This window comes from Cygnus olor, chromosome 10 (genome assembly GCF_009769625.2).
Source record: "Cygnus olor isolate bCygOlo1 chromosome 10, bCygOlo1.pri.v2, whole genome shotgun sequence".
Lineage (NCBI taxonomy): Eukaryota > Metazoa > Chordata > Aves > Anseriformes > Anatidae > Cygnus > Cygnus olor.
Genome location: NC_049178.1, coordinates 1032224 through 1050804, shown reverse-complemented (window position 1 = coordinate 1050804; position 18581 = coordinate 1032224). Strand labels below are relative to the sequence as shown.

The window sequence follows — 18581 nt, the reverse complement described above, 5'->3', positions numbered from 1 at the left end:
ATTACCGAGTGGATTGATTGGAGAATTTCTCAGGATTTAAAAGAGTTCTGAGTTTATACTAAATATCTTTCAGGCAACTTAGGAAGTGACTCGGTTCTTGCCCCATTACAAAAATTGTGATTTTTCTGAAGGCAATATGGCCAGTTCCTATTTCCCTTAATACTCTGCATTTTGACATCAATGCAACTAGAAGTCAAATTACTGTTTTTTCCATTGTCTGAGAGACTTTTGCTTTTCTGCAGTTGTCTACTTCAAGGGTTCATTTCTTCTCCTTTGCAGTCTGTAGAGTTTTATTGTTGCCTCTCAAAGACTAGGGACAGGACTCTGTTTTTTAATTTGTGCACTTATTTGATCCAAAGAGCTGGCTCTTGTTATCTAGACTGAAAGTCACTTTCTCATCCATTAGTCGGTGCATGTTAAAGATCAAAAGTTTGGGGGATTTGTTGATGATTCTAATCTCACAACATTTTTCTTTATTTACTGTTCTAAGAGATTCTGTATTTAGAAATCTGAAAAAATTGTTTTCAATGTCAACATCTAATTATGTCCCATAAATAAAAAAAGCTGGAGCCACTTAAAATAGTTTCAAAGACTTCCCCATGGAATGTCAGATGGAATAGTCTGTAGTTTCCTGGTTTAAATCTGTGCTTTTATTTTACATTGTGGTATTACATTGCCACTTGTTTTTCTAGTCTTTTGGGACCACTGTTGAAATATATAAGGTTATAAAAGAAAATATATCTTTAAATAATGCTAAAACTTTTCTAATTTTGGCTCACTTTTATGGCTACTCTGGAAGATGTGCTGTTTTCAAATCTTATCAGGATCAAAACCTTTAACTCCTACTTATTTCAGAATTTCCTGAGTAAGCCAGAAAATTAAAAAAAGAAAAGAAAAGAAAAAAGAAAAAAAAAAAAAGAAAAGAAAAATTATTAGTTAAAATTATATTTTTCCAGTTACTGAAGGAGGACCTATGACAGAAACTGGCTTTTGGGAATTCAGCGTGTAGGAATATTCAAGTACCCAAGAGTAACCCAGCATTTTGCAGACAAGTTAATGTCCCACTTGTCCAATGCATGATGGAGAAGCAGGAGCCATCAGAAATATTCTGAGAATCAGCTAACATGGGCAGTGCAGGAGCTGCCTTGGTCAGTGCTTGTTCTGTACCTCAAATGTCCTCAAATGACATATATAGCTCTGTTTCTGCCTTTGCTGAATCCTGGCATCATACTATTAATCACAGAGACACCGCTACATCATCTGACAGCAAGCCGTACCAAAAGCACAGGTAGATACTAAAGATATTATTTTCCAAAGCCATGCTGCCACAGACATTGTATTGCCAGCAGATGACACATTACCTGACTGTACAGAGCCGTACAGAACTGCAGCCCACTGCACACGGTGGCATTGCAGCCTCCTGCTGAGGGTACACCTCCAGATACTGCATGAGTAGGTGATGGGTACCCACAGCAGCTCTGCAAATGAAATCTAAATCAAAATACGTGATTGCTCTCAACTGGCTGTTTAAAATCTTCCCTTTTAAATAGCAGTGCTTTCCTCAAAACCACTGTCATACTTTAAGGAGTATCTCAGAGCAGCAGTGACATTGTCATGACACCCTGCCAGGCAGATTTAAGACCACCTGGGTCATATTGCTGTATTCATCGCTCATCATAAAAGGTAGGAGCCACCACATTTCCCAGAGGAGCGGTCCTCCAGTCATTTCTTTTTCCTTCTTTTTCAAGTTATTGTTTGTATTAATCTTTATACCTCCACTCCTGTTTTCAAAGGACTTAGTAGATGGCTTATTCTACAATTTCTGGTACAGATTACTTTGGTCAAAGTACATTTTCTCTTGGTAAGCTCTTTCAATAAAGCTGGGTGAATAATGTCTGAGAGAGGGGTTGAATAACACTGTTGGTTTATTTTGGTATTTGCAACCATTTCATTTGCTTTCTTGAAACTTTCATAAATGGAATTTTAAATTGGTATTATTTATAGGCATAGAGATAGGAAGAATAAAGGCTCTACATGTGTACAGTTCTGGGCACCACAGTACAAAAAGGACATGAAACTATTGGAGAGTGTCCAGAGAAGGGCTACAAAGATGGTGAAGGGCCTAGAGGGGAAGATGTATGAGGAGTGGCTGAGGTCACTTGGCCTGTTCAGCCTGGAAGAGAGGAGGCTGAGGGGAGGCCTCATTGTGGCCTACAGCTTCCTCACGAGGAGGAGCGGAGGGGCAGGCACCGATCTGTTCTCTTTAGTGACCAGCGATAGGACCCAAGGGAATAGTGTCAAGCTGCGACAGGGGAGGTTCAGGCTGGATATCAGGAAGAGGCTCTTCACTGAGAGGGTTGTCGTGCACTGGAACAGGCTCCCCAGGGATGTAGTCACTGCACCAAGCCTGTTGGAGTTTAAGAAGTGTTTGGACTGTGCTCTTAGTCATAGGATCTGAATTTTTGGGTAGACGTGTGGTGCTAGGAGTTGTATTCGAAGATCCTTATGTGTCCCTTCCAACCTGGGATATTCTATGATACATATGTACATGCACAATATTTAAACTGCAATTATGTGTTTATCTTGGAGAGCATATCTGAATTAGGTACTCTATACTCTGGGAAGGGAGTGATAGCATAGGGCTCAGGTGGACTGTAATTATCACACACAATTAGTCTGAAATATTGACTACTGCCAATGGCTTTTCAGCAATCCTTAAGGCTGAGGTAGTTTCATGGAGTCAACAGAAAAGAATTTTGAATTAATCCATTTGTAAAAAATGCTAAAGATGACTTGGAAATGGTTTGCTATCAAAAAAGAGGCTGTGACTGTCACAGGAAATATCAGACATGAATAACTAGCCAAGATCTAGTTTCAATGTCTTGCAAATTCGGATACACAAAAACATAATTTGTACAGAAGAATTTGCATATAACCCTCTTTAAATTTTAGCTTAATATTTTTTTCAAGGAATGACCATGAATTTGTGTTCTTCAGGTTGTGCCTTTCTAACACACTTTATTTTCTCACTGATGTGTGTCCCTCCCCAGTAAAAACCACAAAGCAAACAGAGTAGATTTCAAAATGCATGCCCTCCTAAGCTCTTTCCTAGGAATTTTGCTGAGCTTAAATGTCTTCATTATGTGTGAAAAAGTAAATACACATGTAACAAAGAGTTCTTCCTTCTTTGGGCAAGAATGTTATATAATGGAAGAAATATTATTCTTGGCATGGTAATTAAAAAGAAATAACACATTTGAATAGTACTAGCCCACAAAATGCAGGGCTTACTGCTGGCAAGCCATATAATTTTATTCAAAGATAATTTTTTTCCACTATGCTAGGAGTTATATGGGTGATATGTCAGGAGCCTTTGGCTTTTGTTAGTTTTTGTAGTAACAGTAATACAACTGAAACCATAAAATTTTATTTTACATATTAATTTTACAGAAGTTATTTTCTTCTCATTTCAACTGTACAGTATTGAGTGAAGTCTATACATACGGAATCCAGAACTGTTTCATTTTCATAATTTTTCTACGTGATTTCTTCTAACAGCCACAGAATATTAGAGGTTATATATTTATAGGTTCTGTCTTTCTCATTTTGTGCTGTAGTAAGGCTCATGTGATCCAGGCTCTTGCACTCCTCCCAGCATGTCTGCAATCAGTGTGACCTTCCTAGAGATGTGGCTCTGAGCACTGAACCATCCACCCACTTTTAGGGGTAATTTGCACTTTAATTAAAGGTCCATAGGGAAGTGTACCTGTAGCATCCTGCAGGTCAAGCATGGGGCCTTGGGGGCAATGTGAAGCTCTGAAACCAAATGCAACTTTTTTCACTGTTGTTTTTTTCTTCTGAAGGAGTTGATTCGTACAATGGTCTCAACACTGGGAGATGGGTAAACAGTACTATTTTGCCTTAAACAGCTATATTCCCTGAGTGAATGGTCAGTACTGAGGACCTTCTGCACGGGAATCTGTTGAGAAGCTGGAGCAGTACCACTGCCAGGAAGAGCCAAGGATGTGCTGGCCTCTTTCTCCTTCTTTCCTTCAGTGTTCTCATGTCCCCCCAGTGCTGGTGTAAATACAATACCCCCCTCCCTCCCCAAGGAAACACATCTGGGGTAATATATGGCATCTGTAGCTGTATGCTTGCTTACTGCCAAGTGAGAGAAACCGAGTGGCTCTTGGGCCTACTGTCCCCTTCTCTCACCAGGTCCCAACTAGGCCCTGCAGCACAACTGCAGGCCAAGGGCCAGGAGCTGTGCCGCCAGCGGGCACACTGCAGAGCAGTTGCAACATCACCTTCTGGTGGGGAAATCTCCGTGTTTACCTTCAGTAGGATGATTTGATCCGCAGCCCGGGCGCTGTTGCTGGGTGGCTGGCAAGGGCATTCCTTGCATGCTTCTGAGGAAATGTTTGGAGGGAGGGAGAGAGGGAGGGTGAGTGGCAACACCTGCCAGCAGCAGCAGGAGAGGCTTGCAGCTCCTACCTGTTAGAAAGGCAATAGCTCTTCCTATGTTACATTGTCATTATCTCTTCCTCCAACATACTTTATTGTGATTAAAGAAGAAGGCCTCTCTAAAAGAGGAATGCCAACATTATACCTTCCTCATGAGGTAAAAATCAGAAAAAATACCTTCCTTGCTCCATTTTAAAACAATGTAAAGCACTGCTGAAGGTGCCAGAAATACGGGGAGAGAGGAGGGAGAAAGAAAAGGCCACTCTGTGCCATCTTTCTCCTCCTCCACCTTTGAGTGGCTGCATAAAATAAAAGCCCTTCCCTGTGAGCAGGGTGAGCCAGGCCCACACCAGCCCATGCAGGGGCTGGGGCCTTTCAGGCAGAGGAAATCTGGGGGTGGACAGTTTGTGAGAGCACCAAGGGAGTCTCTCAAGCTGTACTCACATGAAGGACTATTGCATTCCTGGGTGCGTTTGCTTGGGCAAGACTGGTAGAGGTACTGATTGCCATTTCAAGGTTGCAGTGTATTCAAGAGGGTTTGCCTTTGGCATCGTGACGGCCAGAGTCCTTTGGAGCCTGATTGTGCACTAAAGAACATGTCGGGAAACCACAAGACATAGTTTCGCTGTGTGGCGATAATCTGCAGGGAGCCTGGATAGCTGTAATGCTTCATTGCTGCTTCCTCCGTGTCTGGCTTTGCATTAACTCTTCAATTTGCTTGCTTTGGCTTCCCTGACTGTTAAATGCATACACACAGGGTCACTTCGACATAGGAGAAAATCGGCTGCCACAGTCGGCTGCTCCTCAGCCTCCAAGCACCGGTGCTGGAGGTAAGTGCCTGCCTCCCCTGCGCCGGTGACCAGAACGGGGGATTAGGGTAATGCACGAGGGATTTTTCACACAAATAAAATTTACTATTAAATTTACAAAGACTACTTTTAACTGTTATCAAATGACAAATGGTTTTGAAAGGAGCTCTCTGTCTACCACTCCTGTCTTTGCTTTGCCAACCCCACTAAGCACGGGGAAGCTGTCTTCTTAACCCCTTTTTACAGTTTTCTGCTTTCTGATCTCCTCTTGTAACAATGCAGAAGTTTTGCCATTTTCACTAGGGATATTCCATTCCCATTTTCTTTAGTGCTTCTTTACTTTGATCATTTAGATTTAAAGAGACTGGTCAAAAGCTGGTAGCTGGAACATCCCAGACCTCTCTTTGGGCAGGGATTGCCATCGCCCTCTCCCCACAAATCAGGCCAGTGCTTGCAAGACTGCAGAAGCACTGTTTCCTCCCCCATGCACAATGCAGTCACAAAATGTGGTCTCTCAGGCCCGAGCGATGCAAAATGTTTTCACAGACCTGGGAACTGCTGGAATTTATGGGTAGGGGAGGAAACTTTGAATGTTTTTTGCTAGATCTAATTTTTTGTTGGTATTTACTGCTGCTTTTATTTAAGCAAATGTGTTTTAAATATATGATATTTCTTGCTGGTTGCAACTGGTAAAAACAAACAAAATAACATTTGGTAAAAATAGACTGTTATTTGAAATATATTTTTTATGAATGGCTATTATCAAAAGCAAATAAACTGAAAAAAAAATAAAACCACATCTTTCTATACTGAAACCAACAAACTTCAGATTTATCCTGTTTGTGACTTTAAAATTAGACTGAAGAGACAGGCAAACAAGAATGAATATGAACAGCAAAAAGAAAAGAGGCAAAATGTCTGACAGAGAGTACAACAGATGCCATCCTATGTAACTTGCTGCATCAATTTGACTCATAAAATGGGAACTGGCCTTACAGCTAGGTAAACTGCAGAAATAGAAAGATGCAGATTGGGGGGAAAAAAAAAATCAGAGCAGCTATGTCGCTACATATACCAGAAAATATTTGGCTTGGCCGGAGTGTCAGTTTAATGTTTAAGCAGTTCTTACTTTTTTCAGGGTGGTTTATGCATCATTAATAAGGACTGAACTATAGTTAGCTCAGTCACACAGAAGCTGCTCCCATGATCTGAATATCTTGCACTATGCTAACTGTACAAGTCAGAATAAATATATGATGTTTATAATTCATACTTAAAGTGAATAATGCTGGATTGTCAAATCTCAATTAGCCATGGTTGCTTATTTGGTCTAAGGATTATCTTTGCCATGGACCCTGAGTGCTTTAACCCAACAGATTGCTTAAAGGAGATAAAGCATTGTGCAACGGGGCTCTTCTGTCCCCGGGAACAGCTCAGCTCTGGGAACAGCCGGGGGGCAGAGCTCCCCTTTGCCAGCATGCCGCGGGGGTGCTCACACCATGGACCACGGTCCCGCAGCAGGGGGCATGTGCTCTGCGCTGGCACCCCACTCCTGACCCCGGCACCTCCGAGCCTCCCGGCCTGCAAGAGGCTGGCTGGGTCAGACCTGTGGCTGCTCTGGCATCTCCCGCTGGGGCCCTTTGCCTGCCGAGGCTCCCAGCCCAGCCTTCGTGGGGACCAAGTCCCAGCTTGCTCTTGCTGAGCAGCTTGTGAGTCCCTGCACTGCCTCCACTTCCCAGCAGAGCTTTGAGTTTAACAAGTTGGTTTTGTAAGTATTGGTATATCCAGGTCAAGTTAGCCCTGGCTCCTTGCAGGCACTCTTTCTTTGCAATTTTGGGTTGGATTCTTTGCAGTTTTACTCCTGAGAAGTTTTCTGCTGGTCCTTCATGGAAAACCCAGTTAAGGACAAAATAATGATTTGTAATTATTGTTCTATTACTAGAGAAAGAAATAATGTAGCTCATCAGTAGGTGATTACCAGACAGGTGGTTATCATCCTTGTTATGAGTGTTCTTTTGGCAAGGATGATAATTCCCTGGCAGAGCTAGATGAGCCCCTTCAGGTGATGTGTAGATAACGGTACAGCCCTCTGGGAGGCATTGTGCTGTTCTTATTCACCTAGCAGTGACCTCAGTTGTACTAGGAAGGCTTGCATTTAAATATAAAAGAAACATTCGAATATGTATTAGAAGTTCATATCGTAGTATATGTGAGACAAAAGATTTTATCTTGTAAATAAAAACTTGAATTAGAAGTTAAAAATGGCTTCTATAAAATAACATCCAACTGTATTTGTTTTTCTCCAGATAATGTGGATGCCTTAAGACTGATTAAAAAAACAAGCAAACAAAAGAAACTTTAAAAGCCCTTTCTAGAATTCTGTTGCTGGATTTAGTACTAAATTATGTTCCTGCAAAAGGGAGGGATTAAGCAGGCTCAGTTCTGATGACTCTATTTCTATCTCTGATGATATCTTCCAGAGTATCTTGCTGAAGATGCTATAAATGTGAGTACAGAAAAACTGAGCTTTTTTTTTTTACACAGGCAGGTCTTTTCCTTAAGCATAAATAATCTTTTTTAAATTTTTTTTTTTTTTTTTTTGAGATAAAGGCTATATCGGTACCAGGCCAATGGCTAGAATTTCCTGTTGAAAAGGAATTCTTGTAAATACTGTTTCTCTTAAGACAAACATTCATGACTTCCAGTGAAAATTTCTCTGATTAGTCCATTTAAAGAACAAATCACAGTAATTAGCATCTTTCAAAACTTCACACAAAGTTAATATTGCATAATGTTTAAAAGAAAAAGTCATAAGGCTACTTTTTGTTTAATTATTTGGGAGTTTTTATGCTTAAGGAGGTGTAAGTCCCTTCAAGATTTTTGAAATTATTCATGCACCTAAATCCCATTTAATTAAATGGAAGTTATAAATATAAATATATATAAATATAAATATATATAAATATAGTGCTTTTTATTAATTATTGTTACTTTAAATCTGAGTTTCTTAGGCATTTTTAAAATTTCTTCAACTTTTTCTTTAAAGAAAAAAGAGAAAAATATATGCAAGTGATCATATTCCTCAAAGAGCATGTGCGTGAAAACATATTCCCTAGTTAAAGTTCTGTTAAAAGAAAGTCAGAAGTCTTGCATGTTATCAGCAAGAATAATGTACAAGAATGTCTTATAGTACTTTCAGGAGATTATTTTCAACCAGCTTTGAGCTCTGAACTACACATAAAAATAAAGATTTACACATTAATTTTGTTTAATCTGAATCGTTCTGATTTGTTTGTTTGAGGATGCTAGGCTTAATATGAAGCGTTTTAAGATATTCTTTGCCTTTTATTTTTTATGACAAGTAACATAAAAAATAAAAGATTTCCCCATATAACAGTAGCTGCTGGTGTCCTGTGTCAGGGTATTAACCTTTTTAACCCTGTCAGTTGACTGGGGCCAGGAAATATAGACTAGTCTTTTACTGCTCTTCTGTGTGTCACAACTTTATTACACATCACATTTTTACTCTTCTGAAGTGTCTATAGTACTAAAAAAAAACTAGTCTTGTAAAGAGAATGCAGCGTTACATGGCTAAAAAGGTATGTAGGACTGAATACCATATATTTTATCAAAGCAATGTCCTTCGTCCAAAGTGCATTATTGTTGCTCTGTAAAATCTTAACATCAAAGAAAGACTCAGGGCTCTGTTTCATATTTTGTAAAGGTGATCTCTGAGCGTTTCTAGTGGAATTATTCAATAGTTTGCTCTATATCATTTTGCTGATGACAGGAAAGCTGTCTCATGCCTTTAGTGGTATCTGTACAAAGTTGGCTTGTCTTTCAAGTTAGAATAAAGACTTATATAGTTGATTAGCAATAAATATTTCAACTGCTATTAACAAAATATTAGTTCCTACAGGCAATAGTATTGTCCATTACTTATACATACAAAACTGTTCTCTTCTCAGAGAGTTTGTGCACATCCTCCACTTAGAAGAATAATGAAAATTATATGGGCACTTAAAATGTCTTCACAGTAAGATGGCATCATATTACTAGGAGAATCAAAGACACCCTTTAATTTATAGAAGAGCATTGCTTTACCACTTAATTATAAATCTACAGAGACTTGCACATTATTTTCAGTAATCCAGATAGCAGCCCCTGGTAGAAGAATGTGACCTTCCAGTAAATATCATTTTGATAAATATATGGCAGCTTTGGGCATTACAAGGAGAAGCTGCATCTGATTCTCTTCTCATTCCTGGGGTCACATGCAATAGCCTGGCTTCTTGCTGCTCACCCTTATGTCCTTCTCTTCCAGATGGTCACCCATAATTTACCATTCATGTTTGTGCAAAAGGTTCACCTCCAAGAACTATTTCTTGTGGCAACCAGGGCAGCAAGTGTGCAAAGTGGCTTGGAGCGTACTCAAACCATAGGGTACCCGCCTGCCAGGGGCAGGAGTGTTACAGGAATGTGAGTCCTTTCTCCTGTTTCTGCCCCGACTTCAGAGCCCTGCCCGGTGCAGGCAGGTGGCCCCAACTGTCACCTTTGGCAGAGGGAGCTGCCTTGCTGCCTGTGCCCCCTGCCCCCACTTCTCTGGTGTCCCCTTCGCTTGCTCACACCTCCGCCACTACTCTCCTCTCCTGGAGCAGAGATGTGCACATTTGATCCATCTCTGATACAGAGTTTATGCCCTTTGGTGGCTGAACTTGCCCAGCCCTCAGGGCAGCAGACGGGCTCCCAGGTCACAGTCCAACCACTGTTACCTTTTTGCTGCTTTCTGTGCATGTGTGTGGTGTGCGTGCGCTTCCTTAGGTTCCTGCCTCAGCAGCCTCCTTTGATTGAACTCCTGGCCTTCAAGGAGGGTAATATAACACAGATAACCTGAGCAAACTCTGTCATCCTCCACAGCAGGGTATTGCTTTGGGCAAACTTAAATATGATCTGGGGAATGTTCCAATGAGACTTCATCGCTACTAGATGGAATTTGGTCCCCACCATCACTTTATTTCTCCTTAGCAGTTTTGGTCCTTTAGAAACAGCACCAAAGACTGTGACAACATTCTCTGTGAGGAGTTTTTTGCTTTTTTTCAGCTTTTTCCCAAACCCTCCATGTGCCTCTGGCTGCCTTTGGTAGATGGCTTTTTGGGAGACAGATGTTTTGGGGATGAATTCAATCAGGAGAGCAGTAAGAAATAAGGTGAGGGGAAGTTTTCCCATTTGGTGAGATGATGCAACACTGCAATAATCTGGAAATAGATGGACTGAACAGCCTTTAACTTGACTGATTTATAAGTGAAATAGACAAAATAAAGGAGAATATACTTTAAAGAATAATCCTACCTCAGACTTTTCATCTGAAACTAGTTTGATCTGGTCAATAGTCACATTTTCCATTTCTTAAGCTAATCAGTATTTGCAGTTTCCAGTCTCTCTCTCTATTTTTTAATACTCTGTATTGAAAATGTTCAATTCTTAACAAATGTTAACTCATTCTGATCTGCAATAAAAATGAGGTATTTTTGAAATTTTTCACAAAATCAAAATTCTGTGGAAAAAATGTTTTCCCATCATTTTTATTGCAGAATTATAAAATGTGTTCTCAACTCTTAGACATACTTATAATTCTGCAACATATTCATTGTTATAATCCAGTTTTGTTCCTCAAGAGTTTGTGATATGTCAATAATAGTAGTAATCTGGTAATTAATAATCATGTGATTTGTTCATTTTTGATTAAAGAGAAGTGTTCATCTAATTAAAAAGACCTTCTCCTCTTTTCATCATCTTAACCACCCCTGACAGCACTTCACAGCACCAGAAGAAACTTTATAGTGACTGGGATGTCTGTATGGTCCAGAGTGATGCTGAGAGGTTAATTAGAGGTCCTAAACTCAACAGAGCTGTGCTGGCAAAGGTAGAGAGTGCTAAATGTGGCACCAGATAATGGATTTGCTCCACTTTACCATCTTTTTGGACCCTTTAAAAGTAGTACAAAGGCTCCTGAAGAGACTACTGGAATTCTGGTTCATGTTTCTCTCTTCATTCTTGACATTTATGCAACATATTTCACACTGAGGAGCTAAGGAGGAGCAAGCTATTGCAATTATTCGGGGTCATGTTAGCATCAGTAGTCTTGCACTCTATGTACTTCTGCTGACTTGCCAAAAACTAAAAACTGAGAAATTATCATTACACAAATCTCTGCCAGAAAATTTGAGATTATAAATTATTTTTCTTTAATATTTGGAAGTTAAAAATATCCCAGTAAAAATGTGTTCCTTTCAAAATATATTTCTCAATAAATTTTCATACAAACATGCAATTTTTCCAAACAATTTTATGAAGGAATATTTGACTAAAATCTCCTGAGCATCTCCATATAGTCCACGTTTAGTCCAGATCACAGAATCACAAAATAATTTGGGTTGGAAAGCACCTTAAAGATCATAGAATTCCAACCCCCTGCCATTGGCAGGGACAAGAAGATAGACCTTACCTGGTCTATCTCCATATGGAGATATATATAGCTATTGAAATATATATCTACATATATTTATATAGATAAATGTGGAGATATATGTACAGAGATAGACCAGGTATATCTGGTCTAAATGAATTGCAGATAGAGATGTAATTTAACTAAAATTTCTGACCTAAGGAATGTTCCTTATTCATTAATTTGATGGGAAGAACAATTTTTAAGCCTTTTTTTTTTTTTCTGTATTACAGAGCTCATTGACATGGGGAATATGTTTTACATCTTCACTTTATGTTTTAAATGCAATTCTGTTGTGTTTTTTTTTAAACATTATATATGCTATATAAGTATATACTGCCCTGTTTTAGTATGATTATCAATTTTACCCATGACAAAAATGGCATTTCCTGTTCTGCATTTGTAGCTGAAATATTTTTTTTTCAAGTTCCAAATTTTACTTTCATTTTTAAACCAAATGGGTATTGTGGGAAGGGTAATTAAAATTGCAAGACATCTGGTTCCAGCAGCCTGTTGAGATACATTTCATGTAAAGCATGCCCCTGCTTTGCCTGGCCCTGCCTTTCCCTCCCTCCCTTTCCCTATTGTCTTTTTCCAGCACAACAAATACAATTACTTTATAGCAAATATCACACAAGACTTTTTCTTTCTTTCTTTCTTTCTTTCTTTCTTTCTTTCTTTCTTTCTTTCTTTCTTTCTTTCGAAGTGAAGTTTATCCCTTTTTGGCATATTTTTATAATTCTCATTGCTGGAACAAGTAAGAGTTTGGAACTTGTTTTTAGATTTTAGTCTATATGCAATTAAATGCAATCAACTTCCATTAATAAGGTTTTGGTCACTTAGTTCAAAATGCTGAAACAACATAACCTGTTTTAGGGTTTTGGTTTTTCTTCAAGACACTAATATGGTGTTCATTATCAAAGGACAAAGGGCACTCTGAATTGTAATAAGGACTTTCTGGTTTTAAATTCCATTACTTGCATTAAAACCACTTACTGCCACTAAGAAAAATGAGTATAACTTTGTGCATTTTGTGGCAAATAGGCAGTCTTTTGATATCTTATAGCAGAATGGTTCAGTTAATAGGCCCCTACTTGAAAGTACCCTTTCACACCAATGGTTGCAAGTGCATTCTGCGTTTTTGTGTAAGTCTGACATCCATGAAAAGACAACCAAGGTCTGTTTCTTATTGTGCATTAAAGAGGATTCTTTGGAAATTGCTGAATAACTTAGCAATATGTTCTGTATCATTTTTACTGATGACAAGAGAGATGTCATCTCTGGTGCATCTGTATAAAGTATCCTCTTGGATGACTTCTGTACATTGCAATCTGCTTCATTTCTTCAAATAGGAAACTGTTTCAAAAGCCCTGTTAATTGACAAACACCAAAAATATTTCACTTATTTGCAAGTAACAAAAATAGAGCGTGCTGACTCTTGGGAATCAGTGTAACAAGTATTCCATTAAGAGAGGGGAAAGAAAAAAAAAAAAAGAAAAAGAAAAAAGTACCCTTGCACTTAATTCAAGAGCAGGGCTATTTTTTTCAACACAAATATGTCATATCATTTTAGCCATTCAGGTCTTTGCCTTGGTGTGTTTAATGAGCACAGCTGTTCCAAGTCGGTTTGTCTTCCAGGCAGGGTCAGGACAGCTGGTCAGGCCTGGAGACAGACTTTTATTATATTTTGGTGTTTAGATTCATTTTATTCTGTTTATCACTTTTGTACTTGGAAAAAGAAAGGGGTCCTTTCCAAATAAAACCCTTTTGAAACAAGATGTAGGCTACCTCTCCTGATGGCCGGGGCCACCATCTCAGCAGGCTTCGTCTGGAGGACTGATCAAGTGTGATGGAGCCGTCCTTCCCTCGGCTGCACTGCATCAGCCCAGGCGGGTGCTGGGGCAGCTTGGGGACACACAAGGTGTCTGTCCAGTGGACATGGCTCTGTGAACAGTGCTTGCAGGACCAAGGCTGGAGGTTTTAGCCACTGATCTCCATTGCAGAGAAAACAGTAAGTCTGCCATGCAAACATGGCCCAATGGTGCTTGAGGCAGAATTAATGAATGCTCCAGCTGCCTGCTGGTGTGGTTAGTGTAGCAGCTTAATTTTTTATTTATTTTATTTTTTTAAAAAGGGAGTGGGAGGGAAGTTACTCCACAAAATGAAGCTGAATAGTTTTTGAACAATACAAATTTCCTGTGGACATTTCACTTCTTTGAAAACAAAAGAGCAGAGGAATAGGGCAGAAAGGAAGGAAGGGACAATGGGAGGGAGAGCAAACAGGGTGCACCTGCCAGCAGGGGTGGGTACAGCTGTGTCTTGTCCCACACTTCTGGTGAGACCAGTTCAGCAGCTAACCTGGGTTTTAAAAGGACACAGAAGGGATAATTGGGTGGTGGGTAGTGGTAAGAAGCAACCTGCTATGGCTGAGAAAATGTTCTGTACGAAAAATGAAGTAATTTTCACCACGTTTTACTCAATACTGTTAGCTAAGGATGCTGAGGTAACATATTTGTGTTGTTTTAAAGCCTTTAAATATCTGGGCTGCCCATTTACATTGGATCTCAGTGGAGACCCTTTTTTTCTAAATCTACAAGTCTCGGTTTTATGGTATCCCTGTTGCATCTGAGGGTGTGTGGGGAGGTGGGGGTTGCTGGAGGCTGCTTTAACACGAGTCGTAAATGAGTCTCTTTTTGCTGTGGCTTGGGCTCATGCCACAAAAATTCATCTTTGGGAAAGCTGCTCAGGATTTGTCACATTACTGTGACTGCAGCTTGGTAATTATTATTCCTAGATTGGGTGTTTTTTTTAAACTCTGAGGGTTTTGATTTAGCATATTGTATCAGGTCATTAATTCATACCTAGATTGCTATAAATACAGTGAGTCAGCATTGGTCTTCAAATCTGGATCAAAACCTACCTGTAATTTGTCCTCCTGATACCCACAGATTTTGTGATCCCATCACTACTGCCTGCTACAGATGGCCAAGAAATTGGTAACCTGTAATTGTAAAATCCTCTTGAAAGAAGCAAATGTTGTTTAGTGGGATGTGAAGAACCTTATTCTTATTGCTGTCTTCACAGCTTATTCCACCCAATACAAAATGTAAAAGCTAGGAAAATATCACCATTTAAAACTATAAGGACTGTCTCTTTTACTTCTTACTATATTCATATACTTTTTTTCTTTTTTTAACAATGGCAGTTCAGGCATCAGCCTGACTTACATTGTGATTTTAAGATGTCATCAGAAACATTTCTTTAAGTGACTGCCAATCACTAATTGCATCTCCTGTACGTCTCCATAGACATTACACATAGATATATTGGTATATAATATTCTTGTGTTTTATGTTTGTATAAACATACTGCTAATACTGTGTTTCTCCGATAGAGATGTCCATAAATCTGGATCTCCAGAGATACCTTTTAATGACTTAAACACTACACCAAACAAGAGATTCCAAGGGGACATGATCAGGATGTAATAATGGGCCAACGTCAAAAAGGATTTATGATTATTATTCATATGACTCAACCATATGCTCCAGCTACTGCTGTAATCTCGCTAGTCTTGGTCTGACATCTGTAGTGATAATGAGTAAAATTGAATTACGCCACAGAAAAAAATCAAGACACTTAAAAAATAACTAGTGGGCTGCCAGAAGAAACATTGACCTCCTCTGTGGGGTCAAGAGATGGTTTTAAAATATGCTGGATGCTCCTGACAAAGTTGAAGCACTCGGAGGATCTGGCAACCAGCTGTTCTAGCTTTATTAGAGAAGAACTTAAGTATAATTGAATTCCTAAACCATATGTATTTATCATTGCAGTTAAAGAACATGCATGATCCTATCAAGTTGACTTTAAAAAAGGAAGTTACCTATTTTGTTTTATATAGCAGGACAACTGGTGCCTGTTCTAAACAGTGCAAGGTTGGGGAAGGTGCTTGAATAACATGTATTTTCAGGATCACCTGAGCAGTCGTACTGCCTGTCTGTCTTTTCTGGTTAAGCATTAAGTTTCCAAGTGACTATGGTGTAAAGACAGATATTTGTTTTGTTTCCCCCTAACAGTCTTGGGTCTGTCTTGGTCTCTTACGGAGCAAGCCTCAGCTCTCTGTGCAGCTGGAGCTGGCACTGGCTGGGAAACAGCAGCTCATCTATGCCATTTCCAGGTTTCTCTGTTCAGTGGGAGGTTAGTAAACATGCAAATACCTCCTGTACCAGTGTGCAGATATGAGAACTCCTTTCTGTTTCTGGATGAACAGATAGTGCTGTGCAAGGTAAATTTGTGAGCATTAGTTTCTGTCAAAATCCATCAATCTTCCGTTATTGACCACAGCACTTAGGTGGAGGTGAAAACTCATTTGTTTCTCACTAAGAAAGAGAAAACTCAGGTGAAATGGCCTGATGTCAGCCTTGCTAATCCTGCAGTGGTGGTTAGCAAAAGGGCAGCAAGCAGAAGTCAAAGGAGCTCATGCATAAAGTGGGCTAAGTCACAAACCACCAAAGCTGCTATAAAATCGTAGCCAAACATAGCAGTAAAGGACAAATATTTAGGCAGTGTCAGTCAGTCAACTAATGTATGTATCAGCATATTAGTGAGGAAATCCCCAGAACCTCTGTGGGAGGTTTTCCTTTTGATCTGCCATCGCCTGCCAGGCTGCTGGCATCACTGCTGCAGCCACGAGGCAGGCACGAGCAGCTCCTCTGGGATTTGAACAAGTTGCTCCTTAAGGCAAATATCCACTTCATTAATTCGAAGGCATGCTGAGCAACTGGCAGCAGGTGAGGAGCAAAAGACAGGGAACCAGACTAGATGAGCATGTCAAATATTTGTTGGTAGTGAGGCAAGCTTGTCTGCCTGCTAGATTCTGGTGCCTCTCCTCATCCTCCCGAGTTCCTCAGCCAAAAGACGAGTTCAACATCTGCAAAGCCTGCAGTCTTGGCCTGCAGGAACACAAGCACTGGTAGATTTGAGATGTTGTCTTAAGCACCTGACATCCTCCATCTATCTTCCTTATTTTTAATTATTTCTAAGCTATAGGGTGACCTAATCAAACAAGCTCCTGTCTGATGTCAAAGCTCTTTCTTTGCTTTAATCTCTTCACATTTCTATAGACTTTCTTTTTCCTCTGGAACTATCAAAGTATTTTCTTAACAAGCACATCAACGAAAAACAAAGTCTGCATTCTTGAATTCTAAGTCACACATAAACCTTAAAGATGCTGTTTGCTCAGTGTTGACAGAAGCAGTCGTCTGCCGTAATTTACCTTCATCGTATGTTTTTATTAGAGCTGTGAGAGCGTGCAAAAACTCACCAGGGGGACATGCGTGTTACAGAGCTCTTTTCTTAAACTCTCTAAGCTCTAATAAGAACATACTGGCTAAAGCACTGTGCTGTATTGGGAAAGTAATACCTCTCTGTCCTGTGTCCCTTCAGTGCTAGAACAAACCTCTCAGACAATATTCACTCCCTTAAAGACATCACAACAGGAGTGAAGAAACAGGCTTTGAGGACTGGTGTCAAGGAATCATTTCTTGTCTATTGACATTCTTATGCTCAGTCCTACCAAAAAGCTTAGCAATGCTTTATCTCTAATTCAGGTGTCTAGTCTGGTACCCCAAGACTAACTCAATTATTTTTCAGGTGTACATGGGGAATGGTTGGTGCCATTGACTTACATTAATGAGCCTTTAAAAGTAAGTGAAATGCCAACCTATTGTCTATAAGCTCACATTTTCTAAACAGCATTTCCATATCCACTGAGGAATTTTTAATGGTCAACCAGTTGACCAATATTAGATATGGATGTATACAACCACATGCATAAAAATCAAAGACAGACAATATGAGCTCAACAGTAGAAGGGTTATCGTTGTAGCTGATTGGGGTGCTTCACATTTAACTTACAGAAATCACTTAGATTAGAGAAAGGTGTTATTTGATCTTCCATTTTTCCACAGATGCTGCCAAATAGTTTTCTAAATCTGTCCCAAATGTGGCCAGGTCTCTGTATTGGGCCAGTGTGAGTATAGTAGTGGTTTTGTTCCTTCTTGCTACTATTTCTTCTTCCCCCTATGCTTCCTCCCAGACTTTGGGGTGAGAACACGGAGCCCCAGAATATCACACGCATTAGACAAAACAAAGCTCCAAGGTGCGCTAGATGTAATAACCTGCAATGTCTCCTCTGTCATCCCAAATTACTGGAACATGCTGTGTTTCAGTCCTGCACACCTACATGCCTGGTGCAGGGTCAGGCGCAGCTCCTCCTTGCTGAACTGTTCTTGCATTGCTTTCTGATTGCCTCCGAGGTCATGGGCACTGTGCTTAGGCTGGTCACCTGGGCAGGGGGGGGTGGGTCTTCATGCATTATGTGGCTTCTCAGAAATGTTTTGGAGTCTGCTGGCTGCCCCCGGTAGAACTGGGGAGATTTATCACAGCCAGCAAGCAAGTCAGGCACATGAGACTCCCCAGCACCTGGCTGGTGCCTTCAGCAATCGCATAAATCAGCCTCCCCATTTGGATTCAGGGGGGAATTTTTCCTTCCACGTCAAGGCTGGCAAGGCTGCACATTTGGGAGCTGTGCTTTCTCTTAAAAATTATAAGAATAATCTTCTATGACAGCATAGGTAATCCATTTCTAAAGCGATCCTGGATGTTCATTAGTAAACTCTTCTATCAGGGGACATAGGTCTTTGGTCAGTAATGTCAGTAACTGCTTGCTTTCTTAATGAAGTTCATTATAATTGGGCTTTTACCTTACTACTTGGACTTTCTTAGTGGATGTTGAGAAACCA

General features: G+C 40.0%; 1 long non-coding RNA gene across 3 annotated transcripts in view; it reads left to right on the top strand.

Annotated features, from left to right (window-relative positions):
- The first annotated feature begins 4975 nt into the window (after positions 1-4975).
- The window catches only part of LOC121075549, a 45731-nt gene continuing 32125 nt past the window's right edge, over positions 4976-18581 (top strand). For 2 of the 3 annotated variants that reach the window (XR_005823014.1, XR_005823017.1), the window contains exon 1: positions 4976-5294. This is a non-coding gene — a long non-coding RNA (uncharacterized LOC121075549). The remainder of the gene's footprint in view (positions 5295-18581) is intronic. The other variant, XR_005823015.1, reaches the window with a different exon arrangement.